Source organism: Stegostoma tigrinum, chromosome 18 (assembly GCF_030684315.1).
Source record: "Stegostoma tigrinum isolate sSteTig4 chromosome 18, sSteTig4.hap1, whole genome shotgun sequence".
NCBI classification, from domain to species: domain Eukaryota; kingdom Metazoa; phylum Chordata; class Chondrichthyes; order Orectolobiformes; family Stegostomatidae; genus Stegostoma; species Stegostoma tigrinum.
Genome location: NC_081371.1, coordinates 40,616,002 through 40,632,307, shown reverse-complemented (window position 1 = coordinate 40,632,307; position 16,306 = coordinate 40,616,002). Strand labels below are relative to the sequence as shown.

Sequence of the window (16,306 nt, the reverse complement as noted above, 5' to 3'; positions counted from 1 at the left end):
GGACTCGATGATCTGAATGGCCTGCTTCTGCACTGTAGGGATTACAATTCTGTAAAATAAGTAAAATTTGATTGGGAATTTATGCTTAATGTTTCTTATTAATTTTCAGTAGAATCTATTCTCAGGTTGTAAAGAGTGCTATGTCTCGTGAAGTTAGTAAATAACAGACCTCATGAAATTAACGTTTTGAGAATTTGGGAGTTACATCTGCAGTACGTTCCTTTGCAAATGGCTAATGACAAATAATGGTTAACTTCAGTGTGAGAGAACTAAGTCATCCTGCTACGTTGAATTTGATCTATTTTCATCAAAGATTTAATTTTGTTTCTTGTTTATTTTTCTATACCCTTAATTTGAGCTAATTTTGACCATCTACAATTGAAACAGTTCAACTGTATCATAATGAAAGCGTACCTTATTGAAGGCAAAGTAATTAATTCCAGTCAAATTGTGGAAAATTGTAAATACATGAAAAAGTACTATTGATATTTATATTTCTATATGCTACTCAGAAATACTACATTTTTCAGCATCCTTCTGATGTTTCAAATTGTTGTAGACCATCCTATTCTTAGCAAATGGGCACATGCATGTTCTAAAGTTTTTTTTTGATAAGTCTCTGTAATGAACCTCTAGAAGGAAATGAATGAAAGGTTACTTAACAATTACTTCTCCTTTCTTTGTTTGCAACTCTGTTGTTTCTGCTTAATGGTTCCAATTAATCTAACGTCAGCAGATGTAAATTTCTAAAGACCCCTGTCAAATTAATTTTCACTTGGAGAGTTATGGCACATCATTTCTGACTGAACTGACTAGGGTGTTTGAAATAATAGATTGATGGTAGTGTAGTTAATGTTGTATGTATTGACTTTCAAAGTATGCCTAATAAAGTAACACATTAATCAGGCACATCAGATAATGAAAAGACATGCGATAAATGGCTAAGAGTTGAGTAAAGATTAAGAGGTTGACAGTGGAGTTGAAAAGTTGTTTTTCTGATGGTAGTGTGAGAAGTATTTAATGGGATGCCTCAGGGCTTAGTAGTATTTTGTTAAATATAAATGATGTGAATTTTGGCATAAGGGTTACAAAAGGCACAGATGATATTAAATTTGATTATATCCTGCTCATTCTACTATTCTATCAGACTTCAAGAGGACCTGAATAGGTAAAATGGACAGTGATAATGGGAACTGCAGATGCTAGAGAATCCAAGATAACAAAGTGTGAAGCTGGATGAACACAGCAGGCCAAGCAGCATCTCAGGAGCACAAAAGCTGACGTTTCGGGCCTAGACCCTTCATCAGAGAGGGGTTGGGGAGAGGGTTCTGGAATAAATAGGGAGAGAGGGGGAGGCGGACTGAAGATGGAGAGAAAAGAAGATAGGTGGAGAGGAGAGTATAGGTGGGGAGGTAGGGAGGGGATAGGTCAGTCCAGGGAGGACGGACAGAGGTGGGATGAGGTTAGTAGGTAGGAAATGGAGGTGCGGCTTGAGGTGGGAAGAAGGGATGGGTGAGAGGAAGAACAGGTTAGGGAGGCGGAGACAGGCTGGGCTGGTTTTGGGATGCAGTGGGGGGAGGGGACGAACTGGGCTGGTTTTGGGATGCAGTGAGGGAAGGGGAGATTTTGAAGCTTGTATCCGGTGTGGCTTCTTCTCCATTGGGGAAACCAAGTGGAGGCTTGGGGACCGCTTTGCAGAACACCTCCGCTCGGTTCGCAATAAACAACTGCACCTCCCAGTCGCGGACCATTTCAGCTTCCCCTCCCATTCCTCAGACGACATGTCCATCATGGGCCTCCTGCAGTGCCCCAATGATGCCACCTGAAAGTTGCAGGTACAGCAACTCATATTCCACTTGGGAACCTTGCAGCCCAATGGTATCAATGTGGACTTCACAAGCTTCAAAATCTCCCCTTCCCCCACTGCATCCCAAAACCAGCCCAGTTCGTCCCCTCCCCCCACTGCATCCCAAAACCAGCCCAGCCTGTCTCTGCCTCCCTAACCTGTTCTTCCTCTCACCCATCTCTTCCTCCCACCTCAAGCCGCAACTCCATTTCCTACCTACTAACCTCATCCCACCTCCTTGACCTGTCCATCTTCCCTGGTTTGACCTATCCCCTCCCTACCTCCCCACCTATACTCTCCTCTCCACCTATCTTCTTTTCTCTCCATCTTCGGTCCGCCTCCCCCCTTCCCCATTTATTTCAGAGCCCTCACCCCATCCCCCTCTCTGATGAAGGGTCTCGGCCCGAAACGTCAGCTTTTGTGCTCCTGAGATGCTGCTTGGCCTGCTGTGTTCATCCAGCTTCACATTTTTGTTATCTTAGGTAAAATGGACAGATATTTTCCATTTATTATGGATACATGTGAAATAATGCACTTTAGGGGAAGCAACATGGAGAAATACCATTATACCAGGGGAGGTATGGCCTAATGGTATTATTACTGGATTGTTAATGTTCTGGGGACACAAGTTCAATTCCCACCACAGCAGATGGTGGAATTTAAATACGATAAAAAATCTGGAATTAAGAGTCCAATGATAACGACAAATCCATTGTCGATTGTAAGGAAAAGCCTATCCAGTTCACTAATGTCCCTCAGGGAAGGAAACTGCTATGCTTACCTGGTCTGGCCTACATGTGATTCCACACCCACAGCATGTGACTCTTAACTACCCTCTGGGTAATTAGGGATGGGCAATAAATGTTAATCTAGCCAGTGGCGCCCTAATCCTGTGAATGGATAAAAAAGAATAGGTTGTGTTCAAAAGCAGATACTTGGTGTACACATTCACATTGATTAATATAGCAAGTATAAAGCAATCATTTGCTCTAGTAAGTGATAATTGTCAAAATAAATTATGAGCAATTAAAAGGGTGTTTTTTGCAAAGACGGTGGTTAAAATCTGTAATGCATTATTTAACCAGTCAATTGGAGCAGATTCCACTGGAATTTTCAAAATTATATTTGATGTTGATTTGCTTAGGAATGGGAGGATAAAAAGAAACTGAGGTTTGAGATTAAAGTGCACAGAATTTTGCAAGGACTAATACAGACATGATGAGCTGAATGGCCTCCTTCTCTGCTGCAACAGTCTCTGATTCTGTGACTCCCAGCATTAGATTGACCATGATTTGGAATCGTTGGAAGTGGATACGGATTCTCATTATCCAAGTAGTAAAGAACGCAAAGAGGTCTAATTTAAGAGGCTAACCTCTTATTGAACCTCAAGGCTGACAAATCCTCAGCAACAAATGGTTTGCACCCTGACACCTTAAAAGAAGTTGCAATAGAGATAGTAGTTTCAACATTCTACAGTCTTATAACATTTCTTAGATCCCAATAGATTAGAAAATAGCCAATGCAATACCTTTATTGAAAAAGGGATTGAGAAAGACAGTAGGAAACTACAGGTCAGTTAGCCTAACATCTCTCCTGGGGAAATTACTGAGGTTGAGTCCACAATCAGATCAGCCATGATCTTATTGAATGTTGGAGCCGTCTTGAAGGACTGGAAGGATTTATTCTACTCCTAAATCCTACATTCTTATGTTCTTGCAGTCATGCAATGTTGAAAACACATCCAATTGGTTTAGACAGAGAGGAATCTCTCACAACTCCTTAAAAAACAATATTAGATCTCTGAGTATGATCATTAGGTGCTGACTTGTCTGTTTAAGAACCCAAGCAGGAAATTAATTTATGGATTCCCCTTTGCTATTGTTCGCTTATTATCCCACCAAAACAGTCCTGCTGATAGCATTGCTGAAACTGTGACATATCTCACAGATTGTTGGAGATAAGGAAATTGAATAATCAAATAGGAGATGAGTAACTTTACAACAATGTTTTGGCTGGGAATCACTTCCCTTACTTTTATGTTCCAGCGGATGAGCATTTAAAAGCATTTCATAGAAATTTCTGAGAAATTAAAGTAATTTTCCATTGTAAACTGAAAGATTGCCATTTAAAATTTTTGTTGTTTCTGTGGTTTAAAGAGCGGGACATGAGGAGGAAAGGATGGAAACTCTGAGTGCGGCGTCAGGGACACCTGAGTCCCAAATAATTATTTTGTATATTTATTTTGTATCTTTCCATGTCTAACTGAGATTACTACGAACACATCTCTGTCCCTCCTATCATTTCAATTCATGTCAGACATAGATTTTTGATGAGTAATTGTGAGGCTATTGCTTTTATTTTACCTCATGAAAATGGAAATAACTGGCAAGGCCACCTTTTGTTGCCAGTCACTATTGTCCTTGAGCGAAGAATTGTGAGCCAGCTCGTTGGACTGCTGTTATCAATTAGTCAATGCAGGTATGCCCAAATTACTCCTAACAAGCGAGTTACAAGATTCTGATCCTATGATAGTGAAAGAATGGTGATGCAGTTTGAAGTTTGGATGTGAGGCATGGAGTGGAACTTGCAGGTAGTCATGTTTTCACGCTTCTGTTAGCTTTCTCTTTCTAGTAGGGGACATAGATTTGTAAGATTCTGTCCAAGTAACCTTGATGAGCTGCTGCTTTTTATTGTATACACTGTTGTCACTGTGCGTCAGTCGTGGAGGAAGCAAATGTGGATGGAGTGCTGATCAAGTAGACTGCTTTGTCATAGTTGGTATCAGCTCCTTGTGCGTTTGTAGGAATTGTGCTCATCCACACAAGTGGGGACTATTCCAATACACTCCTAACTTGTACTTTTTAGGCATTGTCGGTGTTTGTAATGTTAGACAGGACATTTGAAAAATATGAAGGCAATTGGACAAAGCCAGTGTGGGGCCACTATGGGTCACAGTCTCGGGATATAGTTTAGATTATTTAGATCTCAGATGAGGAAACATTTCTTCACTCAAAGGGTAGTGAATCTTTGGAATTCTTTACCAAAGAAGACTGTGGAGACTGACTCACTGAATACATTCCAGAAAGAGATATATGCATTTTTAGATTTTAAAGGCATCAAGACTTGGAAGCACATATCATCATTCCTTCCATATTACTAGATCAAAATTGGATTTACCAGTCACCACAGAATGCATCAAAGGAGGAAGCAAGTCATCCTCCTGCTGAAGAACCATTTGAGAAGAAGTTAGTAGTGGATTCAGAGATGGCAATACCTAGCTCAACCCAACTTGGCCAGTTGATGAATGTCAAGAAGAAATTGTTAGATTTTCTCATTGGAAGTGATCATTGCCTGGAACTCATGTAGCAATATTGTTACCTATCATTAACCAGCTCAAGCCTTAATGTTGTCCAAGTCTTGTACATGCCTGCATACAACATTTTCAATAGCAAAAACGTTGAGAATGATGCTGAACATTGTGTAGTCATCAGCAAACACATCCACTTCTGACATTACAATTGAAGGAAGGTCATGGTTGAAGCAGCTAAATACAGTTGGGACTCTATCACTACCCTGAGAACGTCCTGATGCAGGAACTCCTGAGGCAATATTCTAAATCTAAAATAACCAACAACCACAACCATCCTCTTTTGTGCTAGATAATAATTTACCAGAGCAGAGATTTTCTCCTGATTTCAGTTGACTTCAGTTCTGCCAAGGATCATTGATGCTACAAGCCAACAAATGCTATCTCGATGTCAAGAGCAGCAGCTCTCATCTCCTCTCTCAAGTTTGGCACATTTGTCCGTGATTGGGTTAAGGCTGTTACTAAGGTCTGCTGACCTTGTGAACCCTAACCTGAGCATCAGTGTGCATGCTGTTCTTTATGTGTAACTTGATAGTGTAGTTGTTTGACAGTTCTTCCGTTACTTTGGCCTCCTCTCAATTACCAGCAATTTTTGATAATTGGTTGAATTGTAGGCCAATGGGTTGTAAAGAGGGGCAAATAATCCACAAAGGCACATAAAAAACATTAAATGAATGTGCAAAAATGTGGCAATAATAATAATAATACTAGCACAATACGGGAAACTGTGATATTTTCCATTTGTGGGGCCGGGGGGATATAAAAGCAGAACATCATTTAAATGGATGCTACAGTGCAGAAGGGTCTGCATATTTTCATATATGAATCAAAAAAAGTTAGTGTGTAGGGACCGAAAATAATTGGAAAGTCTGTAAAAATGTTGACATTTATACAAAAAGGGCTGGTGTATCGAAGTAGGAAAGTCTTGCTACAACTGTGCAGGGCATTGATGAGATTTGTAACAATTTGGGTCTCCTTGATTAAGGAACAATGTGTTTGCAGTGGAAGCAATTCAGGAAAGGTTCTGTAAATAGATTTCAGGGAAGATTCATCTATATTCATTGGAGTTTAAAAGAATGAGAGGTGATCTGATTTTAAAAACGTAAGATTCTGAGTGCAGAATGCTAAGAGGGTGTCTTCTGTCATGAAGGAAACTACAAACTTGTTTAGACATCAATGGTCTCTAAGGGATTATGGGAGGCATACCAGAAAGTGGAGTTATACCTACAATATCAGCTATGGTCATCTTGAATAACAGAGTGGGCACCATAAGCTAACTGACCTACATCTGATACTATTTCAGCTCTGTCGTCTCAGAACAGATGAGCTGAAATCTAGATGCTGTGACACATCTGGGAAGGGGAGAGTTACCTTAATATTTTGTTCCAGTCATACCCTATAGCTTAAATGGCCTAATTTGGCCATTGTCAGGGACAGGAGGGTGTGAAAACAAATGAGCCAGGTAGGGGGGATCCTGAACAAAAGGCATTGGAAGAGCCTCGGCTCATGATCTCATCCAACAGGTATCAGGTAATTGCACCCTGTATGAATAAGGGAAGAGTTTGCAGGGTGGATGCTCAAACTGACAACTGTACTGCGGTTCAGGACACCATTCAATCGGGCAGAACTTAAAGAATAATCATAGTGGTGGTGTAGTGACTGTAATGAGGCAAAAATAGGCAAGAGCTGTTGTTAGGGGCACATCAGTACGTAGAATCAAATTAAAATCAGGACCTCAAAGATTGTATTTTCTGGATTATTGCCTAAGCCATGTTCAAATTGGCGAAGTGATAACATCAAGGAGGTAACTATGTAGCTAAAAACAGTTACAAAGATGGTAGGCATTGCCAATGCTAGAGAGTCTGAGATAACAAGGTGTAGAGCTGGATGAACACAGCAGGCCAAGCAGCATCAGAAGAGCAGGAAAACTGACGTTTCGGGTTGAGACCCTGCTCCTCTGATCCTGCTTGGCCTGCTGTGTTCATCCAGCTCTACACCTTGTTAGCTAAAAAGAGTGCTGTGGGAAAGGGGGATTCCATTTCATGCCACACTGGCAACAGTGTTGAGGCAGGAGAGAACTATACTATTGAGGTGGGCTTCATCTGATCTAATCTGGGACCAGGATTCTAACGGAAACGCTAAATAGGACATTAATCACAAGGACTTTCAATTGGTCACAACTAGAAGGGCCCAGGAGAGGTTATTAAAGTTTCCAGAAGGAATAATAAGACAGAGAGTATAGAAAGAATCAGAAATCTAACTTCAGGGACAGCTATAGGGATGGAGGGTGGGGAGGAAGTCAATGCTGGACTGAGGGTATTGTATTGAAATGTGTGCTTGTGATGCAGGTTGAAAGTAGTGGGAACAATGTTGGCATCAGATGTATTTGTAAGAGGATCAAGACTGGGAACTAAATATCCAAGGATACCTGTCTTATCAAACAGATAAGCAGATGGTCTGAGGGTGTGATGTTGCCTTGTTAGTAAGAAATGAAATTAAATTGATAGCATGAAACGATATAGGGTTGGCATCTGTAGAATTTGAGTGGGTAGAATTGAGGAACCACAAAGGAAAGAAGATCGTAGTGTGAGTTATGTACAGATGCCCTAGCAGTAGTCAGGATGTGGGGCAATAAATAAATTAGGAAATAAAAGCATATAAGAAAGGCACTGTTACAATAATCATGGTGGCCATCAATAAATAGGTGGACTGAGAAAATTAGATTGGTAGCAGATCCCAAAAAAAGTAATTTGTTGAATGTCTACGAGATAGTTTTTTGGAGAGCTTGTGACAGAGCCTACTAGGACCAGGGAATTCTGGATTAGATGATGTGTAATGAGACAGACTTAAGAGAGCTGAAGTTCAAGGAGCTGTATGGGGCAGTGAACATGATATGGTAGAACTCACCCTGCAATTTGAGAGGGAGAAGTTAGAATCAGATGTAATGGTACAAATGAGTAAAGGTAACAACAAATAAATGAGGGACAAGTTGGCCAGAACTAATTAGAAGCAGAACTTATCAGGAAAGATAATGCAGAATCAATAGCAGTTTGTCTGGGATAATTCAAGAAATGCAATAGAAATTGATCCCAAAGAAGAATTATACTGAGAGAAGAGCAAGGCAACCAAGGTTAACAAGAGAAACCAGGGACAACATGAAAGAGAAAAAGCATACAATATTGTGAAGATTAGGGAGAAAACGGAGGATTTTAAAGACAAGCAGATGATAACTAAAAAGCAATAATGGGGTAGAAGATGAAATAGGAGAGCAACCTAGCTTGTAACGTAAAAGAAGACTGCAAGTGTTTTTATAGATATAATGTAGATAGTAGAGAGGCTGGAAAATGAGGCTGGAGAAGTAGTAATGGAGAACAAAGAAATGACAAAGGAACTGAATAGGTACTTTGCATCAGTTTTCACGGTGGAAGACACCAATAGCATACCAGAACTCAACTTGAGTGGCAAAGATGAGAGTAATAGCCATCGTGAAAAAGACAGTGCTAGGGAGGCTGACAGGTCTGAAAGTCGATAAATCAGCCAGACCAGATGGATGACATCCAGGGGTTCTGACGGAGATCATTGAGGACATTGCAGAGGCAATGGTGGTGATCTTTCAGGAATCACTGAATCCTTGGAGGCTCCCAGGAAATGGCTAAAGTAACATGCCTGTTTAAGAAGAGAGGGAGGCAGAAGATGGGAAATTATATGCCAGTTATCCTGACTTCAGCCGTACATAATATTTTAGAGTTCATAATTAAAGATGAGATTGCTCGGAAGTGTATGGTAAAGTTGGGCTAAGTCAGTGGCTTCAACAAGGGGAGGTCTCACCTCACAAACTTGTTAGAATTCTTTCAAGAGGACTTTTAACTAGTGAGTCTGCGGCGAGGGAAAGGGAAAATGACAGGAAGTATTGATGGTAAGTAAAAGGTAAGTAGCAGGTTAGCATGTGTGCAGGAGGGCTTAAGTTCAAGGCAGACTATGAATGAAGCAAAAGGGAAGGATAACTCAGGTGATATTATTTACAGATGTTGGAAATCATGCTGTTATGAAAGCTAGCATAAAGGCATGTTACCTGAATGCTCATAGCATCCATAACAAGGTTGATGAGTTAACGGCACAAACCGTCGCAAATGAATATGATTAGGTAGCCATTGTGGAGACATGATTACAGGATGGTCACGACTGCGAGTTAAATATCCAGGGATACCAGACTATTCGGAAGGACAGGCTGGAAGGTAAGGGAGGTGGTGTAGCTCTGATATTCAAGAACGACATCAGGACGGCGCTGAGAGATGATATAGGTTCTATGGAGAATGAGGTTGAATCCATTTGGGTGGAAATTAGAAATTCTAAGAGGAAAAAGTCACTGATAGGCGTAGTCTATAGGCTACCAAATAATAACATCACATTGGGGCAGGAAATAAACAAATAACTAATGCCTGTAAAAATGGTACGGCAGATATCATGGGGAATTTTAATCTACATGTAGATTGGTCAAACCGGCTCGGTCAGGGTAGCCTTGAGAGGAATTTGTTGAGTGTATCTGTGATAGTTTTCTGGAACAGTATGTAATGGAACTGATGAGGGAGCAAGCTACCCTAGATCTGGTCCTGTGTAATGAGACAGGAATAATTAATGACCTCATAGTTAGGGATCCTCTTAGAAAGAGTCGTCACAGTATGGTTGAATTTAGAATACAGGTGGAGAATGTGAAGATAAAATCCAATACCAGGGTCCTATGCTTGAACAAGGGGGGTTACAAAAGAATGAGGGAGGACTTGGTTAAAGTAGACTGGAAACAAAGATTTTATAGTGGGACAGTTGACGAGCAGCGGAAGACTTTCAAAGCAATTTTTCAAAGTGCTCAGCAAAAGTATATTCCAACGAAAAGGAAGGACTGTAAGAAAAGGAGTAATCTGCCATGGGTGTCTAAGGAAATAAGGGAGTCAATCAAATTGAAAGAGAAGGCATACAAAGTGGCCAAACACAGCATGAAACTAGGATTCTGAAAACTTTAAAGGTCAACAGAAAGCCACAAAAAGAGCTACAAATAAAAGCAAGATAGGACATGAGAAAAAACTAGCACAGAATATAAAGACAGATAGCAAAAGTTTCTATAAATATATAAAACGAAAAAGAGTGGCTAAGATAAATGTTGGCCCTTTAGCGGATGAGAAAGGGATTTTAGTTATGGGATATGATGAAATGGCTGAGGCATTGAACAGGTATTTTGTATCGGTCTTCACAGTGGAGGACACTAATAACATGCCAGTAATTGACAAAGAGATGAATGTAGGTGAGGATGTGGAAACAATCATTATTACAGAAGAGGTAGTTTGGGCAATGCTAATGGAGCTAAGGATTGATAAGTATCCTGACCCTGATGGAATGTATCCCAGGGTACTAAAAGGGATGGCCGGAGAAATAGCAGGTGTACTGGTGGTAATTTTCCAAAACTAGCTGGACTCTCGGGCAGTCCCAGCAGATTGGAAAACAGCAAATGTGACACCACTGTTTAAGAAAGGAGGTAGACAAAAGATGGGGAATTATAAACCGGTTAGCTTAACCTCTGTAGTGGGGAAGATGCTTGAGCCTATTATCAAGAAAGAAAAAGCAGAATAGAAATTGTCCCTTTGGGCAGACGCAGCATGGTTTCATGAAGGGCAGGTCATGCTTTACAAACCTTTTGGAATTCTATGAAGGCATTATGAGCAAGGTGGACAATGGCCTTCAATGAGGTGCCGCACAAGAGGCTGCTGTATAAGATAAGGATGCATGGCGTTAGGGGTAAAGTATTAGCATGGATTGAGGATTGGTTGACTAACAGGAAGAAAAGAGTGGGGATGAATGAGTGCTGTTCTAGCTGGTAATCAGTGACTCGTGGTGTGCCTCAGGGATAGTTGTTGGGACCGCAATTATTTACAATTTATATAGATAACTTGGAGTTGGGGACCACGTGTAGGGTATCAAAGTTTGCAGATGACACTAAGTTGAGTGGCAGAGCAAAGTGTGCTGAGGACTGTGAAACTTTGCAGAGGAACATAGATACATTGAGTGAGTGGGTAAAGGTCTGGCAGATGGAATACAATGTAACTAAATGTGAATTCATACATTTTGGTAGGAGGATTATTACTTGAATGGTTAAAAAGTTGCAGCATGCTGCTATGCAGAGGGACCTGGGAGTCCTTGTCCATGAATCACAGAAGGTTGGTCTTCAGGCACAACAAGTAATTAGGAAGGCAAATGGAATTTTGTCCTTCATTGTTAAAGAGATTGAGTTGAAAAGCAGACAGGTTATGTTGCAGCTGTACAAGGTTCTGGTGAGGCCACACCTGGAGTACTGTGTGCAGTTTTGGTCTCCTTACTTGAAGATGGATATACTGGCACTGGAGGAGGTGCATAGGAGGTTCACTGGGTTGATTCTGGAGTGAAGGGGGTTGACTTATGAGGAGAGACTAAATAGATTGGGATTATATTCAGTGAAATTCAGAAGATTGCAGGGGGATCTTATAGAAACATATAAAATTATGAAGGGAATAGATAAGATAGAAGTAGAGAGGAAGTTCCCCCTGGCAGGTGAAGCTGGGACAAGAGGGCATAACCTCAAGATTAGACGGAGCAGATTTAGGACTGAATTGAGAAGGAACTTCTTCACTCAGAGGTGAAGTGATTGGCTCATGCCAATGCTCAGGCTTCTGTATCTTCTGCCTTGGAGAAGAGGTTGTAGGAGGCCATTACCAGAGTGCGATAGGTCTTTGTTGTTGGCCACCTTTCTGTGGCAGTGAGCTGTGTCAATCGAGTCAATCAAATGCTGACCTTGGAGGTGATCCAATGGAGGTTCACTAGAATGATTCCAGGAATGCTAATAGAACATAGAACAGTACAGCACAGAAATGGAGCCATCAGCCTGTGATATTGTGCCAAGTATGATGCCAAATTAAACTAATTCCCTTCTGTTTGCTCTTTGCCCATATCTCTCAATTCCATGCATATTCACGTACTTGCCTAAAATCCCCTTAAATACCTCTACTGTGTCTGCTTCCACTGCCACCTTTGGCAGCACATTCTGGACACCTACCACTCTCTGCGAACAAACTTCCCTCTCACATTTCCTTTGATCTTTCCCCCTCTCACCGTAAATGCATGCCCCCTAGTATTAGACATTTCAACTCTGGGAAAAAGATTCTGACTGTCAACCCTATCTATGGATCTCATAATTTTTTAGACTTGTATCATATCTCCCCTCAGCCTCTGCTGACCAGAGAAAGCAGCCCGAGTGTGTCTATCCTCTCCTTATAGTTCATGCCTTCTAATCCAGGCAACAACCTAGTAAAACTTTCCTGCACCTTCTCCAAAGTGTCCACACCCTTGCTGTAATGTGGCGACCTGATTGAGTGCACTACTCTAAGTCCTGCCTAACTGAAGTCTTTTAAAGCTCTAACATAACATCCTGAATCTTGTATTCAGTTTTCCTGACCAATAAAGGCAAGTATGCGGTATGGCTTCTTTACCACCCTATCTACTGTATGGCCACATTCAGGGAGCTATGTACTTGAACTCCAAGATCCCTCTGTACATCAGTACTCTTCAAGGTCCTACCATGAATTGTGTACGTTTCCTTAACATTTGATCCAAAGTGCAGTACCTCATACTTATACCGATTAAACTCCATCTGCCATTTCTCCACCCATATCTGTAACTGATATATCTGCCACTGTATCCTTTGACAACCTTCTACACAATTTTCAACTTGACCGATCTACGTGTCACTTGCAAACTTACTAACCCAACCATCAACATTTTTATCCAAGTCATTTATGTATATCACAAAGACCAGAGGTCCCAATGTGGATCTCTGCATAACACCACTAGTCAACAGGCTTTCAGCCAGAAAAATGGCCTTCCACCACTACCCTACTTCCACCTAGCCAATTCTGAATCTAAGCAGCCAACTTACTGAATTCATACACCTTAATCTTCTGGATGAGCCTGCCATGAGGGACCTTGTGGAAAGCATACTAAATGCAATATAGACAACATCCACTGCTTTACCCTCATCGCTCACCTTTGCCACCTCTTTGAAAGCTTCAGTCAAGTTAGTAAGACAAGTGATATAAAAAGACGAGATATAGACAGGAGTTGAGGGGTATTGTTCTCACAGAGGGTGATGCATGTATGGAATGAGGAATTGGTGGAGACCAGTGCAATTATAACATTTAAAAGGCATCTGGATGGGCACATGAATAGGAGGGGTTTTAAGGAATGTGGCCAAATGCTGGCAAATGGGACGAGATTAATTTAGGATATCTGGTTGGTATGGACGAGTTGAACCGAAGGGTCTGTTTCAATGCTGTACAGCTCTTTGGCTCTAAGGAGACCACAGTACTCCAGATGTGGTCTCACCAAGACCCCTGTACAATTGAGTAAGATGTTTCTGCTCCTGTGCTTGAATCTCTCGCCATGAAAGCAGTGGCCATCTGATGAACCTGCATGTTTATTTTCAGCAAGGACAGCCCTGCTCTCATTATCAGCATTCAGATAATAATCTGCCTTCCTGTTTTTACTAGCTCACATTTATCAACATTATACTTTATCTGCCATGCATTTGCCCATACTCTCAACTTGTAAAATCACACTGAAGAATTTCTGCATCATCCTCACAACTGAGCTTCCCACCCATCTTTGTGTAGTCTGCAAATTTGGTGATATAACATGTATAATGTGAATAGTTGCCATCCAAGTACTAATGCTTGCACTACTCTACTGACCCATTTATTCCTATTCTTTGTTTCCTGTCTGCTAGACAGTTCTCTATTCATGTCAGTACTCTATCCCCAATGCATATTGCTTTCATTTTACATGCTAATCTCTTTATATGTAACCTTACCAAAAGCTTTCTGGAGGTCGTAAGTAAAACTCATGTACAGTTCCCCCTTAAAAACTCTACTAGTTACATCCTTGAAAAGTTCCATTAGATTTGTTGACCATGACTCCTTTTCCTGAATTAATGCTGACTCTACCTAATCCTGTTACTGTTTCCCAAGTGCTCTGCTATTATGTCTTTTATAATGCACTTTAGTATTTTCTCTACTTCTGATGTCAGGTGAACCGGTCTATCATTTTCTGTTTTCTCTCTACCTCCCTCTTCTAAAATAGTGAGATTACATTGGCTGCCTTCCAACCTATAGAAAGTTTCCAATTTCTGTAGAATCTTATAAGATTGATCAACAAAGCATCTACTATTTCTGTTACTTTAAATAATTTGTCATGTAGATTATGGAGCCCTAGGGATTTATCAGCCTTTAACCCCAGCTTCTCCAACACCATTACTCTACTAATTATTCATTTCCTTCAGTTCCTGCCTTTCACTGGCCCACTTAACATTTCTGGGACATTTTGTCTTCTTTTGTGAAGACACCACAAAAATCTGTTTTTAACTGGTCTGCCAATTACAACAAACAAGTTGGAAGATGGCCTTGGTGTAGATGACTAAATCTCAAACCAAATTTTGATTTCTTGTTCAGCTGTTCCTTATAATGATACAAAATGGGGCTGTGGCAAGGGCTCCCTTAAAGATCTAAGATTTGGTTGGATGCAAGTTAGTCCTGTGAGGCATACTATCATCCACAGAAGTGTAATGGGACCAAGAGAAGCAAAGGGTTAGGTAGTGCCAGGACTGAGAGCTTACAATTTCCCCGTTGCATAAGGTTAATGCCATTCCCTTTTGGAGTGGTGGTTGATAGAGGATGATGAGGTATGAATATAGACAGCATGGATCAGACAATTAACAAAAAACAACTTGTAAAATTATACAATGCAAGAAGAATCCCATTTAGCCCATCCTGCCTGTAGAATCATTTTTAAAGAGCTATATAATTACTACCAATCCTCTTCTCCTGCACCACAGCACTGATGACTTTTTCCCCATCTAAGCAATTATCCAATTCCTTATGAAAACCCTTCTCTGTTCCAAGGACAATTCCACTCTTTTGAGTTTCTCTACATAATTAATGTCTTTCATTCTGGATAACTCTCGCAAATTTCTTCTGCACTGTCTTTCGGCATTGACATCTTCCTAATCCGTGATGCCCATTAATAACCGCAGATTTCAAGCTGAGGCCTAATGCATGTTTTAGCAAGATTTAGGACAATTTTCCTCTATTTAAGAACATGAATAGACCATCCAGCTCTGCATGCATTCAGAGAGTTGATAACTGATCCACCCACCTTGTCTCCATATCCCTTAATATGCCTGTGTTGCAAAGTGAAATTCATCTCCGAGTTGAAATTAAAATTTAATTAAGAGCATGCAGCATTTTTTGGCAAAAAGTTCCACATTTCTAACACCAATTGTTTCAAGACATTCTCACTAACTATTTCTTCCCCACTGATTCTAACAGAATGAATCCCTGTCCTAGATTTTTACACCAATGGAAAAGGTTTTTCCTTCTTGTCTACAAATTCCATTTGAAATTCTGAATAAGTTCAATGAGATTACTTCTCAACCGTCCAATTTCTGGGGAAGGCAAGACCAAATCTGTCAGATTTCCTCATAATATAAATTTGAGGCCACTGATGGCATTTTGGTGAATCTTTGCTGTACTCCTACCAAAGCCAGTAGCTCGTCCCCTCCCCCCACTGCATCCCAAAACCAGCCCAGCCTGTCTCTGCCTCCCTAACCTGTTCTTCCTCTCATCCATCCCTTCCTCCCACCTCAAGCCGCACCTCCATTTCCTACCTATCATCTCATCCCGCCTCCTTGACCTGTCCATCTTCCCTGGACTGACCTATCCCCTCCCTACCTCCCCACTTATACTCTCCTCTCTACCTACCTTGTTTTCTCTCCATCTTCGGTCCGCCTCCCCCTCTCTCCCTATTTATTCCAGTTCCCTCTCCCCATCCCCCTCTCTGATGAAGGGCCTAGGCCCGAAACGTCAGCTTTTGTGCTCGTGAGATGCTGCTTGGCTTGCTGTGTTCATCCAGCTCCACACTTTGTTATCTTGGATTCTCCAGCATCTGCAGTTCCCATTATCACTGATATATTTTTCTAATGTGCAGTCTATTTTGTTTTAATTTACTTACATCAATGATGG

At 41.0% G+C, this 16,306-nt stretch overlaps 1 protein-coding gene across 13 annotated transcripts in view; it reads left to right on the top strand.

Moving 5' to 3' along the window:
- ppfia2 (PTPRF interacting protein alpha 2) overlaps window positions 1-16,306 on the top strand; it is a 418,215-nt gene that overhangs the window by 59,912 nt on the left and 341,997 nt on the right. The gene's annotated exons all lie outside the window — the stretch shown is intronic.